The sequence below is a fragment of the Phacochoerus africanus genome, chromosome 14 (genome assembly GCF_016906955.1).
Source record: "Phacochoerus africanus isolate WHEZ1 chromosome 14, ROS_Pafr_v1, whole genome shotgun sequence".
NCBI lineage: Eukaryota > Metazoa > Chordata > Mammalia > Artiodactyla > Suidae > Phacochoerus > Phacochoerus africanus.
Genome location: NC_062557.1, coordinates 42,855,333 through 42,881,689, shown reverse-complemented (window position 1 = coordinate 42,881,689; position 26,357 = coordinate 42,855,333).

Genomic DNA, 26,357 nt, shown 5'->3' with positions numbered 1-26,357 from the left:
GTATGGTCTACAAGCTAAGAATGGTTTTTCCATTCTTAAGAGGTTGGAAGAAGGATGCGGAAGAAGAAAGAAGAGGAGGAGGGAGAAGGAGGAGGAAGGCCGGGGGTAGGGGGGGGAGGAGACACAGCTCCCCGAGACTGTGTTGGGCGCAACTAGATCTATATGTTCTGTCGGCTTTTTACTGGAAAAAAGGTGCCAAGCCTTGACTGAGTTGCGTCTAAAGCAAGGTTGGCAAACTATGGCCCGTGGCCCAAATCCAACCAACCACCTATTTATGTAAATACAATCGTATTGGAACACATCCATACTCATTTTTTATCAGCGTTTATGGCTGCTTTTGTGCTCCAACAAAGAGGTGTTATGGCAGAGACGACATGGCCCATCAACCCTAAGCTATTTATTCTTTGGCCCTTTACCAAAAGTTTACCAACTCTTGGTCTCAAGAAATAATCGGCAAGCTAGATTTCAGTGTATGCAGAAAGATGTTCATCACAGCATTACTGATTGATTGATTGATTGACTTGTCTTTTTAGGGCTGCTCCTAAAAAGGTCTTTTTTTGACCACACCTGTGGCATATAGAAGTTCCCAGGCTAGGGGTCCAATTGCAGCTGCAGCTCCCAGCCTACACCACAGCCACAGCCATGCCGGATCCAAGCTGCATCTGCAACCTACACCACAGCTCATGGCAACACCGGATCCTTAACCCACTGAGCAGGGCCAGCGATCAAGCTCACATCCTCATGGATCCTAGGTTCATTACCCCTGGGCCACGACGGGAACTCCCATCGCAGCGGTATTTATACAGAAGACCAGTTAAACACACAATGGATTATTTAACCAAGACCATAAGCAGGCATTTACCCCACGGTTTCAGTACATATTAGCAATTACTAGTATTAATGGGATAGTGAGTCATTTTGTATGTTTTCAAAGAAACAGTCATAAAACAGGAGGAGCAGGCTATAGCAATGCCGTATTTCTTTCTTTTGTGCTATTTAAATTGACTTAAAACATAGGGAGTTCCTGTTGTGGCTCAGCAGGTTAAGGACCCAACATAGTGTCTGTGAGGACCCCTGGCCCTGCTCAGCGGGCTAAGGTGCCAGTGTTGCACAAGCTGCGGCATAGGTCGCAGATGCCGCCTGGATCCGAGGTTACTGTGGCTGTGGCCCCAACTGCAGCTCCAATTGGACCCCTGGCCTGGGAACTTCTATATGCCACAGGTGTGGTCCAAAAAGAAAAAAATAGGTAAATAAATAAAATATAGATACACAAGAAGAAGAAAAAAAAAGAGAGGGGGGGGACTAAAAGGAATGACCCAAACCTCATCAATAGTTCCCTTGCGGCTACAGGGTTCTGGATAACTTTTCATTTGCTCCCTTAGAGTTTTCGGTTAATTTCCAAGTTTCCTGTAGGGGGTGAATATGGCTCCTATTATCATTAAATTAAAAGCCTTATTTCTCAGAAAGTAATTGAGTTTGGAAAGCCAGCTGAGGGCCAGGGGCCGGCTTTTGACTAGTTGCTACAGAAACCTGAATCCGGCTGCGTCGTAGCGTGAGGGCAAAGTTGAGAGGAAGGAATGAAATGTAGGAAAAGGAGCCAGGGGTGTGGCCTGAGACTGGGCACAAAGCAGGGGCCAGCAGCCTGTGGGAAACCGCAGGGGCCACAGAACCTTGAAGAACAAGGTCCGAGCAGCTGCTCGGAGAATGGACCCCAGACCAGCCGCCTGGGTACCACCGCTCAGAAATGGAGAAACTCAGGGCTCACCCCAGATCTCTTGGATCACCGCTCAGAAATGGAGAAACTCAGGGCTCACCCCAGATCTCTTGGATCACCGCTCAGAAATGGAGAAACTCAGGGATCACCCCAGATCTCTTGGATCAGGATGTGCCTGCGTGGTCAAGGAGACCCTCCCGGGTGGTGAGTGCGCATGCGCAAGCTCGAGATGCCTGCGCAGGTCTCTGGGACTCTTTGAACCGTAAACCCTCCTCCAGCCACCCCCCTCTCAAACTTTTTCACTAAATTCATTACCCTTAAAATACCTTCCAAGAGAGATGTGTGCCTGAGGGGCAGCAGGAGAGCCCTCCAGGGACCCAGAGAGGCCCGCCGAGCTGCCATAGAGCAGCTGTTTGTCTTGGGTCAAGCCTGAGAGCACAGCTGCAACGCGGGGAGGGTTCCAGAGGCGATCCATTTGCCGATTTCCCAGAAGGTATTTTATTTCCTGTTAAAATATCCTGAAGGGCTATTTCAGAGCTGGAAAGACCAGACATGGGACGAGAGGGGCAGAGAGGTGGAGAGCAGTGAACAGCACGTGGGCAGGGGTCTTTGGCCTGCTGCAGTACCTGCCAGCTCTCTGAGCTGTCACCGTGGAGGGTAACCATGGCCCTTCCCGGGTCTAGGCGCTGCACGTGCATCATCGCCCCGTGTGCCCACAACAACCCTTTGAGGACTTTTGCTCTTCCCATTTGATAGATGTGGAAACTGAGGCTGGGGATCTTGCTAAGGGATGGCCCAAGGAAGAGAGAGAGCAGGGATTCAGTGTGAGGCATCTGACTCCCAAGGCCAAGTTTCTTCCCAGACGCCAGTCTGGCTCATGGAAGAGTCACCTTTGAGTCTAAATGGCAGGTAGAGGAGGCGGCTGCTCAACGATCTTGTCAGGTTTGAGCAGCTCTGCTCGAAGATGCCCTGGAGTCCACAACCTATCACGAGTCACAGCAATAAGCACTCATGGTCAGACAGAAAGTCCTGCCTCCCCACCCTCAGAGAGGGGTCTCCCTGGGGCCCGCGGGGCTGCTCTGACAGCTGCTGGCTTACCAGTCCCAACCACATGGGCTCCAGGTTATGGAGTACCTGCAAAGAGGGGCCTGGAAAGAGGGAGGCAGCATCAGGAAGAAATAACACATCAAAAGGACTTCCTAGCAGGAAAGTCAAATGGTAAGAGCTGAGTAGGACAGTGCGTGTGAGTGTGTGTGCACACACACGCGCACGTGTGTAAGAAGGGAGGGGCATCTAAGACATGGAAACAACCTAGATGTCCAAGGACCAGATGAGCAGATAAAGAAGATGGAGTAATATACACAATGGAATACTACTCAGTCATAAAAAAGAATGCGATAATGCTATCTGCAGCAACATGAGTGGATCTAGAGAGGATCATATTTGGTGAAGAAAGCCAGAGACAAATAAATACCATGTGATATCACTTATAGGTGGCATCTTAAAAAATGATACAGATGTACTTATTTGCAAGATAGAAACACAGTGGTAGAAAACAAAGTTATGGTTACCAAAGGGGAGAGGAGGGTGGAGGGATAAAGTAGGTGTTTGGGATTAGCAGATACAAACTGCTACACATAAAACTGATAAAACAACAAGGTTCTACTGTATAGCGTGGGGAACTATATTCAATTACTTGTGATAAAGTCAATACCTTGTAATGGAAAAGAACCTGAAAAAGATGTATGTATGTACGTCTGTGTGTGTGTGTGTATGCACACATAGATGTACAACTGAATCACTTTGCGCCAGAAACTAACATAATATTGTAAATCAAGTATACTTCAATTTTTGTCTTTTTTTTTTTTGCGTGTTTTAGGGCCACTCCCACGGCATATGAAGGTTCCCAGGCTAGGGGTCAAATCGGAGCTGTAGCCGCCGGCCTACGCCAGAGCCATGGCGACGCAGGATCCGAGCTGTGTCTGTGACCTACACCACAGCTCACGGCAATGCCGGATCCTTAATCTACTGAGCAAAGCCAGGGATCAAACCTGTGACCTCATGGTTCTGGACCTAGTCAGATTCGTTAACCACTGCACCACGACAGAAACTCCAAGTATACTTCAATTTTAAAATAAAACACAGATTAACAAGAGAAAAGCAAAAAAAAAAAAAGAGAGAGAGAGAAAGAAGTGGCACCAAAAAATTAAACAGAATTACCGTTTGGTCCAGTAATCCCACTTCCAGGGGTATATCTAAAAGAATTGAACACAGGGATTAAAATGGACCCTCAAATATCCCTGTTCACTGCAGCATTATTCTCAACAGCCAAAAGGTGGAAGCAGCCCAAGTATCCATCCACAGATGAAAAGATAAACAAAACGTGGCATAAACATACTACGGAATATTATTCAGCCTTAAAAAGGAAGGAAATTCTGACATAGGCTATAACACAGATAACTTGGAAGACGTGATGCTAAGTGAAATAAGCCAGACACAAAAGGATAAATACTGTATAATTCCACTTACGAGGTACCTAGACCAGGCAAACTCATCAAGACAGAACAGAGATGACCAAGGGCTGAGGGGAGGGGAACCAGGAGTCCTTGTTTAATGGGTCCAGAGTTTCAGTTTGAGATGATGAAAAAGTTGTGGAGAAGGATGGTGGTAATGGTTGCCCAACAAGGGACTTAATGCCACTAAATTGTCTAAAGTTGCTAAAATGGTAACGTTTATAAAATGCAAATAGTTATATGTATTTTACATTTTTTTTATATCTTTTTAGGGCCACACCCTCGGCATATGGAAGTTCCTAGGCTAGGAGTCAAATCAGAGTTGCAACCTACAGCACAGCCACAGTCACGCGGGATCCCAGCCCTGTCTGCAACCTGCACCACAGCTCACAGCAGCGCCAGATCCTTAACCCACCGACTGGGGCCAGGGATCGAACGCAAATCCTCATGGGTGCTAGTCAGGTTCATGACCTGCTGAGCCACAGTGGGAACTCCCAATTTAAAAAAAAAGGTCGGGGGGAGAAAATGGGGCAGAAGGACAAGAAAGGCGAGCCCTCAGGTCCTGAGATGGGGAGGAGAGATACCTGCTGAACTTCTACAAAATGCTCATCCCGTGTGCTGTTTCACTGAATTCTCAAAATGACCCTTTCGAGTAGGAACTGTTATTAAACTGAGGTTCAGAGAGTGCCTCGTGCAGTGTCACCAAACCAGACAGCGGTGGACAGGGACGCCAACCCAGGTGTGGACTTGCTTTAGAAGGGCCACCCTGTGTGGACTGTGGCGCCAAACCACCAGGGTTTAGATCCTGTTTCCCCACCATTTTTTAGGTGCGTGAACGAGAATAAGCTACTTTTAACTTCCCCGTGCCTCAGTTTTCCTCCTCCAAAAAATGGGGGTAGTTATTACCTCAATGGGCTGTTGTAAGACTTAAATAATATAGATAATATGCTGAGCACAGTACACACAGAAAAGTATGTTTTTATACACACACACACACACACACATATATATTACCTATTTTGGTAAGTGTTATGCAAGGTACATAAAACGCTGGCACATGGTAGGGGGCTCCCCAATGGTACTTCCCCTTTCCTCGCCCCTCCAGTTCCCCTCCCATGTGAGACTCTGAGAAAGTGTTAATGGCTATTTGTCCTGGGTTTTTCTCTAAACGTCCGGGTTGGACACAGCCAGCGTTGGCAGGAACCTCTGGCCTTTCCTGTGCTTCCCGTCCTGCCCACACAAACGGGGGCTCCTGGAAAGAAGCCCATCAGGCTGAACCCTCCAGGAAGGAGGTGAAAGATGAGTCATTTCAAAAACGTGCTTCTGGCCTATCTGTGCCAGTTCCATCCCCTCGGTCCTTCGTGTGGATCCCAAAGTCCCAAGGCAGCCAGGAGCGCTCCCGGGAGCCCTGGAGCAGCCTCAGGCCTTCTCTGGGGGGTGGCAGGGTTGGTGGGGTGGGGGGCTGGGAGCATGGAATGATCCTTCCCCTAAATGAGCATTCATTTATCATCTCCAGCTACCCTCCAGGAACAGGAGGAGTGCTTTCTCCATTTTACCAATGAGGACACAAAGGCACAGAGAGGTTGAGACACTTGGCCGGCGTTACCCAGCATGTCCACACAAGAGTCAAATTTAAATCGAGGCCTTTCTTGATCCAAAGCACAGGCGCTTCCCACGGCCCCTTTCGCTCCCTACTGAATGAACCACAGCACCTTCAGCACTGCCACTTATTGGCTCTAGGAACATGGGTAAGTCCTTGCCCTTTTCCAACCCTCAGTACCCACAGTCATAAGTGGGAAAGCTACCTTACACAGTTGTTTGTTCATTCAACAGTCACCAGCTGAGCCCGGAGCCATATTTACAGGGACACGGCTGAAGCTTCACCTGCACAGCCTCCTCTGCACAGGCTCTTTCTAGAATCCTGAGCAGGGTCTAGTCAAATTACACATTTTTCTTGAAGCCCTAGAAAACCTGAACCCACCCCTGCTACCATGGCCATGCAGGGACACCATGCTTGTCAAGTCCCCAGCACAGGGCCTGACCAGTGCTACCTGAGCCAATGGCATTTGGCGTCATCACTCCTCCTTTATTGTCTGTCCCTCCCGCATTAAAAATGTTAGCCCTCCCAGGACAGGGACCTTGGTGGGTTTTGTCCGCTGAGGTAGCCCAAGAGCCCGGAACAGTGCCTGGCACATGCTCAGAGCCCCGAAAATATTCTCTGACCCTTGAGATCGTGTTCAACTTTCCAACCCACAGATGAGAAAACTGTTCCAGAAGGTGCGTCTTTCCCACGATCGGGGCCAAGCCCCGGGGCCTCACAACCCCCGTGAAAGGCTCTCTGTTACTTCTTGCTGCTTCTCCGGTGACTCACACTGGGGCCCGAGAGACATTTTTGGAATAAACATCTAGGGAGCAACGTCGTGAGTAAGAAAAGCAAGGGAAGCAGCAGAGGAGGGAAAGAGCGAGGTTGTCCGACTGGACGACGAGGGTGCAGGACAACCAGCTGATTTCAGAAGCTAGAGAAACAAGTCCCATTTTAATGTAAGGATGTCCCAGGCCACGTCTGGGGCATATACTTACGCTGTACCATCAAGAGTCGCTGTTTATCCGAAACGCAAACTGATCTGAACATCTTGGATTTTATCTGGCAGCTCTGCCTTAGAATTCCAAAGAACTTACTTCAAATTCTTGCTCTGCTCTTTACCAGAGCAAGAATTTGAATGTCTTTGGGTAAAAATCCTGACTCTTCTATGCCTCGATTTCCTTGGCTGCAAACCATGGCTAACACAACAGCCTCCTGGAGCTGCTGTGCAGCTGAGGAAACGCTGTCTCTTACCACGGGCACAGGGTCAACGGCCTCTCAATGTTGGCTTCTCGTCCCCTCCCTTTTTTGTCTTTTTTGGGGCCACACCTACAGCAGGGGGTGTATCAGGGATTGAGTCGGAGCTGCAGCTGCCGCCGGCGTACACCACAGCCACAGCGATACTGGATCTGAGCTGTGCCTGGGCTTAAGCCACAGCTTGGGGCAACGCCGGATCCTTTACCCATTAAGCAAAGCCAGGGAATCAAACCCACATCCCCACCGATATGGTGTCGGGTTCTTAACCTGCTGAGGCACAACAGGAACTCCTTCATCAACATTTTTTTAATGCCCTTTTGCCTTTCTTACATGAAACTCAGTGATAAAAAGGACCCATTTACACACAAACTGAAAAGAATGAATGCTCTACTTGCAATTTAAGAGCAACATAAAAGGAATGTAATAAAATAGTATTTCAATCTGTGAGGTGCTTGCACAGACTAAGAAGAAATAAGTTTAGATTAAGAAGTGAGAGGATTCAATAGTATGTTGAAATATTTGAAATGCTGATATGGGAGTTTCCGCTGGCACAGCAGAAACGAATCTGACTAGTATCCATGAGGACCCAGATTCAATCCCTGGCCTTGCTCAGTGGGTTAAGGATCTGGCATTGCTGTGAGCTGTGGTGTAGGTTGCAGACTCGGCTCGGATCCTGCATTGCTGTGGCTGTGGTGTCGGCCGGCGGCTACAGCTCCGATTGGACCCCTAGCCTGGGAACCTTCATATGCCGCGGGTGCAGCCCTAAAAAGATAAAAAAGAAACTGCTAATATAGAACTGTTTTTGATCTAAGAAAATGTAGTTTCCTATGATTCTACCTACTATTTGACATTCTAAATATAAGCAACTTACAGAGACAGACGCAAAGATTTTCAAACCAGGAGTTTCCAACATGGCTTAGCAGAAACGAATCTGACTGGTATCCATGAGGATATGGGTTTGATCCCTGGCCTTGCTCGGTGGGTTAGGGATCCAGCATTGCCATGAGCTGTGGTGTAGGCCAGCAGCTGCAACTCCAATTTGACCCCTAGCCTGGAAACTCCATATGCCAAAGGTGCAGCCCTAAAAAGCCAAAATAAATAAATAAATAAAAGGTTTTCAAACCGAATTCATGGTTACCAAAGGGGAAATGTGGGGCAGGAGGGATAAATTAAGGGGTTGGGATTGACATATACCCACTAGTACTTATAAAATAGATGGGTAACAAGGACCTCCTGTAGAGCACAGGGTAACCTACTCAATACTGGGTAATAACTCACATGGGAGAAGGAACGCATCCATGTTTAGCTGATTTACTTCGCTATACACCTGAAACTAACACAACTTTCTAGGTCAACTCTATTCCACTAATTTTTAAAAAATAATACGAATACAAGCAGATTCTACCTAACTGCCGTGTGTGTGTATGGTGTATATACGTGTCTATCAGGCCAGGCGTCAAGAGCTACAAACACAGCAGGTACAGATGTGCTGGTGAAATACCAGCGGCATCATCACCCTTCAGGTTGTGATTGGTCCAAACGATGGTTCACCCTTGTGAAAATCACAAACCACACAACAGATAACCTTTTCTTCTTTTGCCCAACAGTCGCCCTTCTGGAAAATGAAGCTTGCCTTTTTAAAATGCAAAAACGAAGCCATCACACGTGATGGAAGATTCTTAAAAACCTCAACTGCAGTCATTCTACTTTCCAAGAAGAATCGTCTAAGAATTCCACTTCTAAGAATATATGCACGTAAATATTCCAGAGGTCCATTAAAATCTCTGGGCACCAAAAGCATGATGTAGATGAAGGAACTCGGACGCAGCAACCACAGGTACAGCTGGCGGAGGACTAGCAAGCAGCAGTCGGAGATGAACGGGTGGCAGCCACTGTGGGCCATGGGTGCTTTGGGGGGGGGGGGGGTTCCCCTTTGCTTTGCTCCTTTTCTACAATGATTTTCATTCCCATAATAATTGGAGGAGAATCGGCTCCAGGGAAAGGAAAACCAAACCCCAAGAAGCCCGTGGTTGAAATCTTTCCATAGAAATGAAGAAACTGCAGAAAAGGGGCTGGGAAAGTCATTCACGGCACCCCATCTGAGGCTACATCAGTGAGTCCCCAGCACCACTTGGGGCTCCCAGGAGCGAGATCCAGGCTCAGTCACCACAGAGCCTGCATTCTAGACCTTTCCACTGTGACTCGGGCTCCAGGCTCCACTGAGGAATTGGAGGCCCAAGGGCTCTGCTCAGATGGGTCAGGATGGGAGAGAAGCTAATTCACTCTTCTTAGCCTTTCTTGGCATCCGTGGGAAAAGCAGGTTACACAACAGCATGAACACACAGTGTTACTCCGGTGTGATAAAAATGCCCAGGACTCTGTGAGTGTGAGTGTGACAGAGAGAGATTGTGTGGGTGTTGGTAGGTGGGTATGTGTGTGTATGAGAGACAGAAGGGAGAGGAATTGTTGGCAGGGTAACAGAGACAGAGAGAGACAAGGGATGGGAGAGAGATCATGACGGGTTGGATGCGAGAGACAGTGAGAGATTGTGGGGAGGTGAGAGAGGTTGGAGAAGGAGTGACAGAGGGACACTGGGAGGGGTGAGAGGGAAGAGGGAAAAAATGATTGCAGGGAAGGGGACAAGGAGAGAGACACTGTGGGAGGGGAGAGAGACATCATGTCAGGCTAAAAGAGAAATATGGGTGTTCCCGTCGTGGCACAGTGGTTAACAAATCTGACTAGGAACCATGAGGTTGCAGGTTCGATCCCTGGACTTGCTCAGTGGGTTAAGGATCCGGCGTTGCCGTGAGCTGTGGTGTAGGTTGCAGACGCGGCTCGGAGCCGGCGTTGCTGTGGCTCTGGTGTAGGCTGGCGGCTGCAGCCCCGATTGGACCCCTAGCCTGGGAACCTCCATATGCTGCAGGAGCGGCCCTAGAAAAGGCAAAAAGACAAAAAAAAAAAGGAAAAGAAAAAGAAATATGGGTGGTGAGTGAGAGATTGGGCAGGTGACCAACGGGTTGTAGGGTTGAGAGAAAGAGCGTGTGGAGTTCCTGTCGTGGCGCAGTGGTTAACGAATCCGACTAGGAACCATGAGGTTGCGGGTTCGATCCCTGGACCTTGCTCAGTGGGTTAAGGATCCGGCGTTGCCGTGAGCTGTAGGTGTAGGTTGCAGACGCGGCTCCGATCCTGCGTTGCTGTGGCTCTGGCGTAGGCCGGTGGCTACAGCTCCGATTGGACCCCTAGCCTGGGAACCTCCATATGCCGCAGGAGCGGCCCAAGAAATAGCAAAAAGACAAAAAAAAAAGAAAGAAAGAAAGAAAGATAGCGTGTACGCCTGTGTGTGTGCGCGCATGAGTGTCTGTGTGTGAGATGCTATTCAGGCAATGTGAAAAAGCTCACACCCAAGTGCCACTGCAGGCAGAAGGAAAGGCGGCCTGGCCTCAGTGGTTCCCACGTGCAGACCAGCCTCGGCCCAAGTCCCAAGTCTACACTGACGACCATGCACCACTGGGGAAATCAACCCCTGTGAGACTCTTTCTCAGTCTGGAAGGTGGGCATAACACGAATACTGGCACCTTCCTCATAGGAGGAACTGAAACATTGCCTCTGGGGGCACTGAGCAGAATGCTCGGCACCCTGAAAGCGTGGGCTTCCATTACTTTGCACTAACAGCGCTGGAGCAAGATGTCCTTCGGGAGAAAAACCCGCCGATGCACCCAAGCTACAAAATCAGACTGTAGTCCCGTTGGCCACAGTGAAGTCCCTCTGATGACCCGCAGTGCCCCTGCCATCTGCAGGACGACCCTACCAAGGATGTCTGCAGAGAAAGTCCTACAGGCAGGACACAGCCCAGGTTGGACCCACATCTGTGCCAATCCAAAGTGAAAAGGAATCAGTAAGAAGATAATTAGAGGCTAGTAAAACAAAATAAAATAAAAAGACAACAATCAGCCAAGAAAGATGGGAAAGGCAGGGGGGAGCCGTCAAATGAAGCGGGGACTTTCTCATGTGTGTTTAAGCCCAACGTCTGACATTTGACAATAAAATGTGTCTGCTCCTCCTTCATAGATCTGGCCTGTGTGGTCCCAGCTCTCGGCTCTGGTTAGTTTGGTCCCAAACTAACCAGCTCTCAGATGGTAGCTTTTGGCTTCACTGGAGCATACACAGGAAAAGATTAATAAATATCTTCACACAAGGAATGAGGGGGAGAAAACTATGGATTTTTTTTTTTTTTTTTTTTGGCCAATCCCACTGCATGTGTAAGTTCCTAAGGCAGGAACCAAACCAGAGCCACAGCAAGACAACACCAGATCCTTAACCACTCGGCCACCAGGGAACTCCCTGGACTATTTTATATTTCACTAGCATCCATCAATCTTCAACTTTTGATAAATATATCCGTTATATCCTACTTCAGGGATGCTGAAATTAGGGCGTTAGATTTATTAAACTCTAAAAGCCTATTTTCTCAGGTTGTTTTCTTTATTAACAGGGTTTTGTTGTTTTTTTTTTTTTTCATTCTCCAGTTTTCAGAAGTTTGTTCAAATTACGACCTGAATTCCTCTAAAATCCCAAGCTTCTGTATGTGCCAAAACTTAGTGTGTTTATTTATGGTAAGAGTAGTTTGATTTCAGTTCTTATGCTTTGGAGATCCAGCAATCCAAGCCTAAACGCCCAGAACTTTTGTCCTCACCAATGTCCTTTAGAAGCCAGCATTAGAAGTTAATGACTGACAGATGCCACATCTCTCAATCACAAGTTTCTGCCCTTGGAGTTCCTGTCATGGCTCAGCGGAAACAAACTCAACTAAGCATCCATGAGGCCGCAAGAGCCCTGGCCTTGCTCAGTGGGTTAGGGATCTGGCGTTGCTGTGAGCTGTGGTGTAGGTCACAGACACGGCTCGGATCTGGCGTTGCTACGGCTGTGGTGTAGGCCAGCAGCTACAGCTCCGATTCCACCCCTAGCCTGGGAACCGTCATATGCCTTTTCATGCCTTGGGTGTGGTCCTAAAAGACAAAAAAAAAAAGAAGAAGAAGAAGAAGAAGAGGAAGTTGCTATCCTTGTACTGGCCGTCAGGACAATCTCCTAAATGAATGATGCTATTTCATACTTTAATTTTTATCTGACAGACTATAATTCTACTGTGAGCTCTGAGGAGCCATTCTCACTGCTTACAGCTTATACTTCTTCAAATACAATCACCCATTCCTTAAGTACAGATTCCAGCCTGAACTAAGATAAATATTGCCTGGTGGTCCTTTGTCATCAGTCTCCTCGTGGCCACCGTTCCTTAGTTTGAGGGTCCCAAGCTTATTGGAGAGACAGCGGGTGACCTGTGGCTCCCTGTGTCAGTGGGAGATGCTGCTTCGTTTTACCTGCAATTCATAACCTCGAGCAAGTTGAAAAGCGTTATCGGTGATGCTTTGTTAATATGTGCTCATGTTCCAATGAATCAAAACCTACCATTACAGTAAAAAATAATCCTTTTACAAATGAAGTGGATAGCTCTGGCCATATGCAGGTTCTTAGGTAAATGGATTGTTAATCAATAGGACATAGTGGTGGAGTTCCCGTCGTGGCACGGTGGTTAACGAATCTGACTAGGAACCATGAGGTTGTGGGTTCGATCCCTGGCCTTGCTCAGAGGGTTAAGGATCAGATGTTGGCGTGAGCTGTGATGTAGGTCGCAGACGTGGCTCACGATCCCGCGTTGCTGTGGCGCTGGCGTAGGCCAGCATCTACAGCTCCAATTAGACCCCCAGCCTGGGAATCTCCATGTGCCGCAGGCGCGGCCCCGAGAAATGGCAAAAAGACCAAAAACAAAACAAAACAAAAAACAACATAGTGGTGATTGGTGATCAGACGCTGATCCCTAAAGGTTTTAAAGACTACATAGGACCTGACGTATTACCCCTAACTTTCTTCCTTTTTCAGAACATATCTTTGGAGCTTCAGACCTGCTGCAGAGCACAGGGACTGCTACCCAATATTCCGTGATAACCTATATGAGAAAGGATGTGTGCACCCGTGTGACTGAATCGCTTTGTCGTACAGCAGGAATTATCACGGCATTGTCAATCAACGATACTTGAATAAAACTTTAAAAAATGGCAAAAGAGAGTATGGGTTAAACCATGTTTTCTTACCTACATATGTACACACGCAAATCCTAAGCACAGTTCCCTACCACAGTTCAGGAATGCTGCACATTACAAATAGAAATTTAACACGAAAGTGAGGAGATGCTTGGCCATGATCCTGTTTGTGTTACCCAAAAAAAGTACTGAATGCAAATTGCATGTGTAAAGCTGAAATCTACTGCCAGTTTTTAAAAATAAACTTTAAGAGATTTTTAACTGAATGTTGAAAAGTGAGCCCATTTTCATAAAAAATTAATCTATACCTACGTACATAGGAAAAACTCATTTTAAAAATTCCAAATGTTAATGCCAGTTTGCTCTGGATTATGAGTCTGGAGGGTGTAGGTAGCCTTTTTTTTTGGTTGCACCAGTGCCATATGGAAGCTCCCGGGCCAGGGATTGAACCCACGCTACAGCAGCAACCCAAGGGGCTGCAGGGACAACACCGGATCCTTAACCCACTGCACCACAAGGGAACTCCAAAGGTAATCATCTTTTTTACATCTTTATGGAACATCTGAATTTGTTTGTTGTCTTTTTAGGGTCACAACCCCAGCTTATGGAGGTTCTCAGGCTAGGGGTCAAATCGGAGCTACAGCTGCCAGCCTACCCCCACAGCCACAGTGATGCCAGATCCAAGCCGAGTATGTGACCTACACCATAGCTCATAGCAACGCCGGATCGTTAACCCACTGAGCAAGGCCAGGGATCGAACCTGTGTCCTCATGGATACTAGTGGGGCTCATTACTGCTGAGCCACGACAGGAACTCCAGGAACATCTGAATTTTTATAGTGATTCTCTACTGCGTTTATATTCAAGAGGAAAAGAACCCTCCAACATCATATTTTTATTTTTCAAAAATGGTAAAGGAGGGGAAAAGTCTTAACGAAATCAAAGTGGGTGAGAGTTGCTCCCAGGCCTGGGAGCTGGAACAAACCAGGACTAATTGGGAAATGGCTCAGGCTGAGCCAGCCAGTCCTGGCTCTCCCAACAGTCCCTGAGGAGAAGAAAGTCAGCCAGGCACAAGAGCAACTTTGAAGACACAAGGTTCCAGCAAGACCCAGACATGTACACAAGGGCTAGCGGTTCTAGGAGGGCCCTACCCAAGGCACAAAGGTCACTTGGACCCAGTCCTTAGAGAAGCATCCAGTCTAGAAGAGCCAAAGAAAAGCACGGTGACGTCAGTCAAGAACCAACCACCAGGAAAATTTGCCACCTCTCTGGAAATCAGAGGAACCCACACTGAAGCATCAAGCCATGGCTCTTCACCTAACAAAAGAAGAATGTGAAGATGCTGGCGACGGTGTGGGGAGACAGGCACGCGCTGCTGTTGGGAATTATCGATTACATCGCTAAATGCTTTTGCAAAGCAACGTGGCGGTGTGCATGTACCCATCACTGTAAAACACTCCCATCCTCTCATCATTCCATCTCTGGAAATCTACCCTAAGACAAACACAAAAAGCGTTCTTACCAAAGGTAGTCATTGCAGTATGTGTTGTGATTTTTTAAAAAGGAGAATCACCTGAAAACTGTCCAACAGGAGTTAGAATGCTAAGTTTCGATACAACCTCTCAGTGGGGCATTATGTGGCCATTAAAAACAAGGTTTATGGAGCCTTTCTAATAAACACAGGGCAATGTTTATGTTACCATGTTAAATGATACCGTAGACTCTAAAACTGTATATAGAACACGGTTTTAACTCCCTCGAAATCCACACAAACTGGGAAGAAATGCTCGAAAGCGTTCTCCAGTTCCCTGCGGATGGGCTGGGCGAGGAGTGGGTTTACTTTTTTAAAAATAATGTCTTTTGAAATCATTTCCAATTTGCAGGCAAGTTGTAAGAAAAATCCAAAGAACCAGGTTTCCCAACTGTCAAAGGGTCTTCCGCATTTGCTTCATTGCACGATCGTGTGCCCACAATCTTCCTTTACACACCCACTCTCCTCAATCATTAGAGTTTGTCGGAAACATTTTCGGGCTAGAGGCAGATATGATGTCTCAGGACTTCTCAATACGCCAGAGTTTATTTCCTGAAAACAAGGACATTCTCCAAGAAGACCTCAGATCAGGAAACCAAACACTGGCACAGCGCCACCACCCAACCCACACTCCCATCAAATGCCACCAGATGTCCCAATGTTTCCTTTTCCTTCCTGGTCCAGGATCCAACCTAGGAATACACCCTGAGTTTAGTTCATGTCTCTCTGTTCTTCAAACTGCAATATTTCCTCTTTCTTGAGTGTCTTTCTTTTTTTCCCCCCTTTTTAAGGCCACACCTGTGGCATATGGAGGTGCCCAGGGTAGGGGTTGAATAGGAGCTACAGCTGCCTGCCTACACCACAGCCACGCAGATCCGAGCTGTATCTGTGACCTACACCACAGCTCACAGCAACGGCAGATCCTTAACCCACTGATCGAGGCCAAGAATCGAACGCCCAACTTCATGGTTCCTCTTCGGATTCGTTTCCACTGCGCCACAGCGAGAACTCCCTCCATCTACATTTATTGATTGACAATCACTTGCAAGAAAGAGCTTACCCTTCTCTCCTATTAATTTATTCGTGTACTTAACTGTATCATTACAGTTTCATGGATTCCTCTTTCATGCAATGAGTTCTATCTGTTACTGCCATTAACACTGATGCTCAAAGTGCCCAGATTTGATCAGTAAGATTTCCTTCTGGCTGACCCCCACGTCCTTTATGTCACCATTCTTTGAGCACCTCCTTCCTTTCTGGCACACAGTGTTCCAGACTCATCTTGTCCTTTCCCTGCTCCATCTCTGGAAGCAGCCACTTCTCCAAGAAGCCCTGGCTCCTCTCAGTGGAGAATGGGGATTAGAAACCCAGATCTGGGAGCTTGGTGTGCTCATCACTACTCGACTGCTAGTGCTTCCAGGCCCTCTACAAACTGAGAAATGTATGCATGTACACAAGTGAGGTGCAAACATGTATAATGATAGCTATTTGCATAAATCTGCATACATCCATGAAATGAAATTCATGGTGTTAATGCGTGCATAAATATGCATATGTTAGTGAGGTCAGACCTATCCAGGACCTCAAGGTTCCTTCTAGACCTCCCCCTCTCATTGTTTGCAAATCACTTCTCTTACTGTAAGAAACTTGACTCCCACTAGCCTCAACTTGCTAACTGATTTGCTCCAGGTAACCCATCTCCCAACCACACCAGCTGCCTTCTCTGCGCACGGCCCCTGCATGTGCCCCACCTCCTCAGCCACCGGGCACGCCAACCCCTCTGTAAAGCACCCCAGCACGCCACTTCCTCAAACACCAGGCATGCCAATGCTTTTGCAAACTATTCTCTTTAGGAGTGTTGACGAGCCCCACCTTTTTCCTTCTTTTCAATGTTTTAGTGTGAAAGCCATTTAAGACGTAACACCTGCTCTCCTGAGAAGGCCGCCCACCAACGGCTCATGTGCTTGTCATATTTGACCCCAGCAGGGGTGGGGATGCTGTCAAGGGTATGACAGTATAGCAGCAACCCCTCCCCCATAGGCCTCCTTATTCCCCCCCCCACGTTCCCTCTGCCCCTTCCCCCTTCTAAGGGCCCTCTAGAGGATGTGGCCCTTCTAAGGGGTCCTCTAGAGGACAGCCAGCCCCCTCACAGGGACCCCGAGGCCTTTCACAGCCCAACCCTGTGGTTCCTTCTCCGTCACGGGAGCACCTTCTATCTGGAGGGGGAGCCCCACAACCCACTTCTCCTCTTTCTCATCTTCACCGACCCAGCTCTGGAGAAACCCAACTATGTCCAACCCAGTGAGCACGGGAGAACAAGCATAAGGGACCCACGGGTCTGGGTTCACCAAAGACCTCTCTCCTTAGAAAGACTGAATGTCGCAGTGGCACTTATGGATGAGCAGAAAAGCTTCAGAAAGATGGTAGCAGCAAAAGGCAAGAAATGGCAGCTTCTAGACTCAAAGGGCACAGAAGGGTCCTTAATCCCCCCACAAGCCACCCCGGACGGCAGAGGTCACCCCCCAGACAATTCCCAGGAATGACCAGGCCCCTTCCTGCCTTCTCGACACACTGGACCCTAGTCCAATGTTCCCGGCCGGGGTGGGAGCCCCCTGGGCAGGGTGAGACTATCCTCCAGCCAGGAAGCTCTGAAGGAGGAGGATTCAGGCCCAGCTCCCATGCTGTCTCCTGCCACACTCAGCCCAGGAAGGGAGCCAAGGGCAAGCAGACCGTCGCTCACCTCTCCCACTGGCCAGCCTGGTCTGGGCATCATTTCACTCCTGACCTGGGGCCCAAGAGAACCGGCCAAGCCGAGCACAGAATAGCGAGCCAGTTAATAGTGCCTGTGAGAGCAGCCATGGCCAGCAAGAAACTCAAACTGCTTCCAGCCGAGGAAAATACCTTCCCGTGCCTCCCCCAGGACCACCTGTGCCAGCCCAGGAGCAGTTAAGACTCACACCCCTCCGCTGACCGGCTGCCAGCTTACCAACCTTCTCGGCTTTTCCCTAAATGACTTTATTTTAGGTGTCAACTTGACTGCCCCAAGGGGTGCCCAGACTTTGGTCAAATGTTATTCTGGGTGTTTCTGTGAATGGCATTTTTGAATGAGATGAACAGTTGGATATGTGGGCTGAGGAAAGCCGGCTGCCTTTCCCAATGTGGTGGGCCGTGTCCAATCAGTTGAAGACCTAAATGGCACAAAAAGCCTGACACCATGGGCGTAAGGAGGAATCCCTCCTGCCTGAGTGCCATCAAACTGGGACAGTGGCTTTTCCCTGGGAGTCAAACTGAAACATGAGCTCTTCCTGGGCCTCCAGCCTCCCGGTTTTCTCAGGGCAGCTGCCCCACTGTCTGATCTTCGGGCTCAGAATGAACTCTATGGTCAGCTCTCTGGGGTCTCCAGCCTGCAGATGCACCTGCAGATCGTAGGACCTGTCAGCCTCCATAATCACATGAGTCAACTCCTTATAATAAATCACTTTACACACACACACACACCCCATTGCTTCTGTTTCTCTGGAAAACTCTAATACAGTAGCCCAAAGAGGCACAGTGAGGTGGCCCAGGCTTCTCGGTATTGCAGGGGGGACGTAGACTCAGTTCCCAAGTACAGCCTCCTTCTCTTAGTCCCTGGTTCACAAGAACCAGGACACTCATTTATGGAATAGCGGCTTCGCCGAGCTGGGGCCGGCCCACATGGACTGGACAACGACTCAGGTTGCCAGGGGGCAAGCAGGAGGGATCACGTGCGTGCAGAGTCACCAACACCTGGGTTCAAAACCCAGCTCCTCTGCAGTCTAGCTGCTTGGGCTTGGCAGTTTGCGACACCTCCCTAAGCCTCTGTGAGCACCTCTGTAAAATGGGGCTATCACCATCAAACTACTGGAGGATTAAACAAGACACTGGTTGCCAAATACACAACACAGGGTTTAGTCACTCAATGAAACCCAGGGAGTGTGATTTCTCTCCCCTACTCTCTCTCTCGTTTTTGTTTTTTTTTTTTTTACAGCCACACCTGCAGCATATGGAAGTTCCCAGGCAAGGAGTCAAACCTGAGATGCCGCTGGCAGCCTACACCACAGCAACACAGGATCTGAGCCACATCTGAAGCTTGCAGCAACGCCAGATCCCCAACCCACTGGGCAAGGCCAAGGATCAAACCCACATCCTCATGGAGACTGGTCTGGTTCTTAACCCACTGAGCCACAATGGGGAATTCCCTCCCCTACCATCTTAATTGTCCCTTAATCTCATCAGTGATTGAGAACCACTGCCCTAAGGCAATGGCCCTTAAGCCCTGATGTCCATTAAAATCACGTGAAAGGCTTTGAACCCGACCAGCATTAGGTCTGTGCTGATCCTGCGCCTGTAGTTTTAACCCCCATCTCCCAGAAGGGGTCTCCAGGGCAGCCAGATTGAGAACCCCCAGGCTAGCCACATTGCCAGGAATTGCTCACCCTCCATGCTCTCAGAAACCTAAGCTGGAAGGGGACCTGGGATTGAGCACATGCCAGGTCAAAGGCAGCTCCTTGTCCCATCGTCTGACCTATGGGTCCTGTGGCTGCCGGGCAAACCTTTCCCCTGGTCCCTGAGGGCTTAGCCCCATGAGCAGTGTGGTCCTTCCAGTGGGGCCACTGAACTGCAAACCATCTGCCAACACTTCCCAGATCGAGGTCTTCCATCTGCAGTTTGGGGACACATAAACCCATGAGAGAAAATCCCCCATAGAAGAGCCGGCTCCAGTACCACGTCTAAATGACCGAGGAGGACACTCCAGGCTTTCTGTCATCCAGGTGCCACCCACATCTCCAGCCTCCTGCCTTCCCACCACGCTCCCCTTCTCACATGCTACCCACTCGGCCTGGAATGCGCTCTTCACCTTTGCTGCTTAAAAACTCCTACTTATCCTTCAAAGCCCTACTCAATGGTCATTCCCACCCCCAACCCTGAAGCCTTCCATGATGGTTAATCAAGGTTCTCAGAGTCCACAAAAGCCAGTCTCGAGCTTCATTATGCAGAAAAGGGACATTTGGGGCTCTCCTACCTGGTATCCAGTTGTTGCTCTCCGGCTCCCAAGGCTGGTTTCCTGCAACTCGTCTTCATTCTCCAGCAAGTTTGCTCCATCTAGTAACCAGATAACCACCAGCATCTCCAGCCTCACAAACCCCAGGTGTAAGAGCGTCTCTGACCCAGTCGTTCCCAGGACAAGGCCCAGGGCTGCTTTCATAGGCCTGGATTGGGTCCCACGTCCATCCCTGAAGCAGGCGCTGTGGTCAGGAATGTTCTGGGCAGCTAAAGCACCCTGGGGCATGTGCCCATCCCAGGAGCTGGGGCATGGGGTCAGCTACCTCCAAGCAAATGAGTGAGAGCAGGAGGTGTGATTCCCAAAGAGATATTAGGGAGCAGGCGGAAAAACGGGAACTCAGCCATAACCACCTACAGCGTCCAGCCTTAACTGCGTCAGGACCCTCCCTCTCTGCTCTGGAAGGTTCCAAGCTCCCCCTCAGCAGAGCATGCCAGTCCCTGCACAGCGCTTGGCTTTGCCCACGTCTGACACTGGCCGCAGAACCTGAACTCCACAAGGGTAGAGACGACAGTCGAGCCGCGTCGGAAGCTACCGATCAGCCAACGAAGCTCTGACCACTGGGCGGCTTGCTCCCCGGCTGGGGAAATAAGCTCTCTTGGGGCGGGTCTTTGCATAGAGAACACCTGTGAAAGGTGAGCGCTGGGGGATGAGGAAGGGAGAGCCAAATAGCCCCGACCAATCAAGTCAGGAATCTGGGAGTTCCCATGGTGGCTCAGCAGGTTAAGAACCCGACGCAGTGTCCATGAAGATGTGGGTTTGAGCCCTGGCCTCACTCAGTGGGTTAAGGATCTGGTGTGGCTGTGGCCATCAGCTGCAGCTCCAATTCAACCCCTAGCCTGGGAACCTCCATATGCCTCAGGTGAGGTCTGGCAACCCTACAAGGAGCAGGTGGGAAGGCCTGAGATGGAGGTGGAGAGAGAAAGCTCGGGAAGACCTTGGGGGGCAAACCGAGGCCAAGAGGCAGCAGGTGTGTCCCAGAGGCTGGAAAAAGAGAGAGCATCAGAGATAACGCTGGGCTGGGCTGGGCTGGGCTGGGCTATACCGCTTCTGACTCCTTCACCTTTTACCATGTGCTATAGGGCACAGCCTGTGTTGGCGGCTGATCCGAAGAATCAAGGGGAAAAATACTAAGTCTTTCTGTAGACTCCACCCAGGGCAGAGGAAAGAGGGAGCAAAAGCAAGAATTCAGGGGAAATACACTAAAGGCAATTGTGGTCAATGTTATGGGTATTTGATCACAATCTTTTTAAAACGTACAAATGATCTTCGTGGCAGGGGGTGAGGGGAGGCGAGGAGAAGGCAGCAGAAGTAGGAAATCAGAGCAGGGGGTCCCCGAAGAGAAACACGCAGCCCAGCAACCCCCAGACATGGGAAGGGAGCCTCCACAGATCCGCCAAGCACACACCCGACTTAGAATGGATTTTTCTTTCTGTTGTTGTTTTTTTTTTTTAATGATGTTTATTTTTTCCATTATAGTTGGTTTACTGTGTTCTGTCAATTTTCTGCTGTACAGCCAAGTGACCCAGTCACACATACGTGTATAATTCCTTTTCTCACATTATCCTCCATCATGCTCCATCACAGGGGACTAGATGTAGTTCGCTGTGCTACAGGGCAGGATCTCATTGCTCATCTATTCCAAATGTAATAGTTTGCATCAACTAACGCCAAGCTCCCAGTCCATCCCACGGCCTCCCCCTTCCCCGGGCAACCGCAAGTCTGTTCTCCAAGTCCATGCGTTTCTTTTCGGTGACAAGAGAACTGGTTTTTTCTTTTTTCTTTTTTTTTTGTCTTTTGTTGTTGTTGTTGTTGTTGTTATTGTTGTTGTTGTTGCTATTTCTTGGGCCGCTCCTTCGGCATATGGAGGTTCCCAGGCTAGGGGTCTAATTGGAGCTGTAGCCACCGGCCTACACCAGAGCCACAGCAACGCGGGATCCGAGCCGTGTCTGCAACCTACACCACAGCTCACGGCAACGCCGGATCGTTAACCCACTGAGCAAGGGCAGGGACCGAACCCGCAACCTCATGGTTCCTAGTCGGATTCGTTAACCACTGCGCCACGACGGGAACTCCTGGTTTTTTCTTAACTGGTAAGCAGAAGGGTGATGCCACGCGGCTCGTTACAGATAAACCCAGGCATTATCAGTAATCACTAAACAAATCATGGTCATGGTTATGAGTATTTATTCCGTGGTTCCCCGAGCACTGATGACAGTAAACCTGGTACCGGTTCTCCCTGATTCCAAGATGCCCATCTTTGCCCAGTTTCACAGCTCTGAAACTGGGGTGCATCCTGCAACCAACAGTGTAACAGAGTTGACAGCATTCTTTGTTTTCTCAGCACCTGAAATGACAATCTCCTTATGATCTCCATGGGGTCCCGGGTTCTCAAGGACACTGTCAATAGGAGGACAAGGGCCATGTGCTCTGTTCCTCAGTGGCCTGTCTCAGGGAGGTGAACTTGGGCAGATCCACGACCTTGCAGAGCCCAGAGTCTTTCAGACTGATGTGTGATATGGAGGCCTTAACGCTACTAGCTTCCTGCTCTGACCTCTGCCACTCAGTCTGACCCTGGCCAGCCAGGGGCCTGCATAGCTGGGAAAGATATGTCCCAGAAAAGGAAATTCTGGGAGTTCCCATCATGGCTCAGTGGTTAACAAACCCGACTAGGATCCATGTGGATGCGGGTTCGACCCCTGGCCTCGCTCAGTGGGTTAAGGATTCGCCATTGCCGTGAGCTGTGGTGTAGGAACAGATGCAGCTCAGATTCCCTCATCGCTGTGGCTGTGGTGTAGGCCGGCAGCTGTAGCTCCAATTCAACCCCTGCCCTGGGAACTTCCATATGCTGCACCTGTAGCCCTAAGAAGCAAAAAAAATAAGAAAAAAGGAAATTCATTTCTCAGATGTTCGATGTTTGCAAAGGAAGTGAGACATGGTGTTTATTCCCTGAGCCCTGCATCCTGCACCTCCCAGCTGCCTGTGACCCTGGAAGGTCATGGCGGGGCTGAGACATGGGATCTTTGGTGGGAGGGGGGCGGGGGCCGTGAGCAATCACCTTGGAAATGCTCTGCCCTCCCTGTAAGGAAGCGATCTTTTTCTTAAGATCAGCAAACCCTGGCCTCTTCCTCCAGCCGCCTTGGGGCGCTCCCCCTGTGAGCCCCATGACTGCCTGGGAGCCCTCGATCCCAGCTTCTCTTACCCTAGCCACACACCTGTAACCCCAGTGGGAGGACGGTAAGGGTCTCACCAAGGCCCAGAAGGCTGAGCATAGCCCTGGAGGCAGGCAGCATGATGTGGCTCTAACAAACAGGGACAGGGTGGCCAAATCATATATCTGGGTGTCTTGCAATTTCATTTGCTAAATCTGGCAGTCCTGATCAGAGGGGACACCCAGAGGCCATGGGACACAGCCTCCTCCCCCTGAGGTCAGCACGGAGGCTGCAGGCGAGGGAGGCAGCCTTTCCCCTACTTTCCCCTTCCCACGTCTGTCCCACTTGCCTTTCTGCTCCGAACTGCAAAGGCTGCCACTTTCAAACCAGAGGATTCAGCTGTGAGCCAGGCAAGACCCGCTTCAAAGGCACACGTGGGCAGCAGAATAATGGCCCAATAGATAACCAGGGGAGCTCTCCCTGTGGGGCAATGGGATCTGCAGAGTCTTGGGAGCGCTGGGATGCAGGTTCAGTCCCCAGCCAGGCACAGTGGGTTAAGGATCCAGTGTTGCCACAGCTGCTACTTAGCTGGGACTGCAGCTCGAATCTGATCCCTGGCCCGGGAGCTCCATATGCTGCTGGGCAGACAAAAACAAAAAAAAACCAAAAAACCGACCACTAGGTCCTAAGCCCCAGAACCTGTGAGTTTACCTTCTAGGGCATGAGGGACTTTGCAGACGTGGCCAGGAATGCTGAGATTATCCTGGATCATCCACGGTAGATCTTAAATGCAATCTTCTTAAAAGAAGGTGGCGTTAAAAGGAACGAAATACCGGCATTTTTAGCAACATGGGTGGACCTAGAAATGATCATGCTAAGTGCAGTCAGTCAGACAATGAGACACCAACATCAAATGCTTTCACTGACAGGTGGAATCAGAAAAAAGGACACAATGAACTTCTTGGCAGAACAGAAACTGACTCACAGACTTTGGAACACTTGTGGTTTCCAAAGGAGACAGGGCGGGGGGGGTGGGGGGATGCGCTGGGGGTATGGGATGGAAATCCTATCAAACTGGATTGTGACAATCATTGTACAACTATAAATGTAATAAATTCATGGAGTCACAATAAAAAAAAAAGTGGCGAAGATCTGACAACAGAGGAGATAGGAAATGTGACAGTGGAAGCAAGAGGTTAAAGTAATGTGAGGACGGGGTCACAAGCCAGGAAACTCACCCTCCCCCGCACCCCTCCCCGCATCAGAGCCCGGGAGGAAGCAGGGTCCTGCCGCTCACTGGATTTCAGCCCAGCGAGACCCATTTCAGGCTTCCGACATCCAGGACTATGAGAACAGTAATTTGTATTCTTTTTTTTTCTTTCTAGGGCCCCATACCTGCCGCCTATGGAGGTTCCCAGGCCAGGGGTTAAATAGGAGCTGAAGCCACCAGCCTACACCACAGCCACCGCAACATGGGATCCAAGCCACGTCGGCGAGCTACACCACAGCTCACCGGATGGTCGGATCCTTAATCCACTGTGCAAGGCCAGGGATTGAACCTGCATCTTCGTGGTTACTAGATAGGCTGGTAACCTGCTGAGCCACGATGGGAACTCCTAATTTGTATTTTTTTTTAAGCCACTTTGTTTGTGGTAATGTGTTACCAGTCCCACAGGGCTTGTGCTCAGGAGGGCCCTTGTGCTTGGTTTAATGCTCTGCTCTTGAAATTCTAATTTTTGAACAAAGGGACCCCCCACATTTTCATTTTATACCAGGCCTCGCAGTAGCTGGTCCTGGGGCCTGGGATACCTGCAGCTCCCGCCCCTACCCTCCACTAAATCCAACACGTCACCTGGAGCATCAGTGTGACTCCCAAATGGGGCCGATGGAGCTCCCGTTGTGGCTCAGCCGAAAAGAATCTGACCAGCATCCATGAGGACGCAGGTTCGATCGCTGGCCTTGCTCAGTGGGTTCAGGATCCGCTGTTGCCATGTGTGGCTCAGGTCCCATGTTGCTGTGGTGTAGGCCAGCATCTCCAGCTTCAATGTGACCCCTAGCCTGGGAACTTCCCTATGCCGTGGGTGCAGCACTGAAAAAAAAAAAAAAAGCCAAAATGGGGCTGATCGGTCTTATTTTTACATCAAAGCAATCATACTCACTCTAGGGGAACGTGCAAGATTCACATAAATTTAAAAGGTAAAACAAGAGACTTGCCATTTTTTTAACATCAGAAGGGTTATTCCTGGCTAAATGCCCAGGTCCTCAAGGAATGTGCTGTCTGCCCTGTCATCACCAGGGCTGGCCGCCCTGGAGCAGCCACGGTGTTTCTCCCTCACTCTACAATGCCGCCACCTCCAGGAAGCTTCCGAGGATTGATCACAGAAGACTGCAGTTCCCCTTCTTCAGCCTACCCTCTCAAAAAAACTCCCTGGGCGCTCCCGCCTCCCTAAACTGCACAGCTTTGTGGGCCCGTCTATAGCCCAGACCCTGTCTGGGACTTACTGGTCAGCAGTTCCAGCTGGGCTCCAGGATCAAGGTCATAGCTTGTTCAGCTGGTACTGGAATGGGACTGCAGGGGCTTTGGATTCAGACAGCTGAGTGTTCAAATCCTGGCCTCACCAAGGACCAGGGATGACTCTTTCAATCATTCAACGACCACCAAAGCACCTGCTCTGTGTTAAGTCCTCTTCCAGACCCGGGTGATATAATGGCACGTTGGGTTGTGTGCTTTCAATGTGGCCTCATCGCCGTCCCCTTTTGTAGCCCGCCCTACAAAGGGAAAGCCAAGAACCTCATTTCCCAGAATCGCCTCCCCTGTGTGTTTCGGAGTTGGAGGCTGTCCATGAGACAGGTCCAAAATGGTGGAGGTGGAGTTCCCGCTGTGGTGCAACAGGATCAGAGGCACCTTGGGAGCACTGGGATGCTAGTTCAATCCCCAGCCTGGCACAGTGGGTTAAGGATCCAGCGTGGCAGCAGCGGCAGCTTAGGTTGCAACGGTGGCTCAGATCTGATCCCTGGCCCGGGGATCCATTTGTCGTGGGGCGGCCAAAAAAGGAGAAAAAAAAACAATGGTGCAGGTAAAGTTGGCAGCAACTTCCAGGTACCAGCCCACAAACGACTACTTGTAAGCAGGTGAGCTAGCCCACCTCGGCTTCCTGGAAGTTCTTGAAGATTCGCAGCCGCTTCTGGGCAGGCTCTTGAAAACTACTTTCCTTGTTGCAACAGACTGAAAGAGTTGACAACCGACTCCAGTATTTCTCAAAATTCACAGTGGCCTCCAGTGAGTGCGTGAGAACCGCCCACTCGCCCCCATCCCCACCCACGGCTCCCCCAGTGTTTTTTTTTGTTTTTTTTTTTTTTTTTGGTCTTTTAAGGCCACACCCCAGTCTTAACTCAGGCCGCCTTCCCAACAATTGTGTGAGTCTCTAATT